We start from the raw sequence: 1,569 nt of genomic DNA on the forward strand, positions 1-1,569 counted from the left end.
ATGAGGAATTCATGCTCGTAAGGTACTTCGCCCATATTAAATTTCACAGGAGCTGTCCCGTTTACAATAAATACTTCACCGGAGGGACCTTTCAGGCGAACTGTTGTTTCTTTGATCTTTGCAACATTCTCCACAAATTTAATGGGGAGTAGGGATACCGATGCACCCGTATCCACCACCACCTCCACTGGTCTGTTGCCAATAATTATAAACGAATGCAAGTTGGTGTCGCCGACTGCGCCAATATCTATGGTCACCGGGGAAGGTGAAGAAGAGACGGCTCCACAATAGTCAGAAATGTGTTTTTTGCTACCCCTTAGATCACCACCTTCAACTTTAAGAGATTTTGTAGTTGGAGCCTTTAAATCAGATTCAGCTGGCATAGGCTCCTCTAAACCAGCGGAGACTCGTTTCCCGATTGGGTATCGTTTTCGTCCTTGGACTTCCGCTTTTTGTTGCCTTTTCCACGGTTCCTGCGGTTGCGGCCGCCCTGAGGATTAAGGTTTCGATCCTCTGCGCTGGAATAATCTTCCGATTCGACGGAATACACATTTTTTGGGCGGTTTCTCAATAACTGTGCTTCAAGGTCTTGAGCAATGCGCAATGCTTCGGCTAAATTCCGGGGCCGTCCAGCAATTACCAACCCCTGCAGCTGTGTCTCTCGTAACCCATCGATGAATTGATGTTTTAGGATATCGGCTACGATGTTGCCTGAGGATCCGTTAAAGGCGCTCATAGATAGTCTCTCCAACTCGAGGGCAAAATCTTCGATTGATTCACGGGGTCCCTGAGTGCGATGGCGGAACCGCAGATAACTCGAGCTAGTGTCTGGAGAAAATCTCTCTCGCATCAAGTTTCTTACCTGGCTGAATGTCGGCGGTGGGTGAGATGGTATGGTACCATATAACCTTAGGGCGCGTCCACGGAGGTTTGTAGTAACAGCCATTAGTTTATCCCTCAGGTTCCATCCATAGAAGTTTGACAGGTCCTCCACCTGCCTTTCATAATCATTCCATGGCGTAGATCCGTCATATGTGGCTAGCGTAAAAGGTGGAGCGTTCGACGTGTACTGATGACCAGGGAAGTGAGGTGGTAGGCATGACCAAGGGGGAATGGATAATGGAAAAACGAATTGCTGATTATTGCCGTACGGATAGTTATCTAAATTCGGGGGGAGAGTAGGGTGATGGTTGCCCTGACAATTTTCTGACTCAGGCGGTCTTTCAGTCGCATTAGCAGCAGTTTCGCTTTCAGACGGGGACGGAACTTGAGTTTCAGATGCGGAAAGTGGTAGCGACCTTCTTTGGGTCGAAGTGAAACCCACAGCATCCTCTCTAGTGGTTTGTGTGGTCTCGCAACAGTTATCAACATTATTTGCGCAGCCACGGCTTTCATTAGCAGCCCGATAACTCCAACCCGGCTGTATAAGCGAGTAAGGTCGCTTAAGACTTTCATTCAGGTCTCGTATTTGCTTCGCCATCTCTGCCTCCTTTGCATCCTGTCTTCTCAATAATTCCTCGAATTTACTTTCCAAAGTCTTCACAAATGACTCTAATTGAATGTTATTTT

This window comes from Musca vetustissima, unplaced genomic scaffold (assembly GCF_032173495.1).
Source record: "Musca vetustissima isolate MV318-11 ecotype Yass unplaced genomic scaffold, APGP_CSIRO_Mvet_v1 utg182588, whole genome shotgun sequence".
Taxonomy (NCBI): Eukaryota; Metazoa; Arthropoda; class Insecta; order Diptera; family Muscidae; genus Musca; species Musca vetustissima.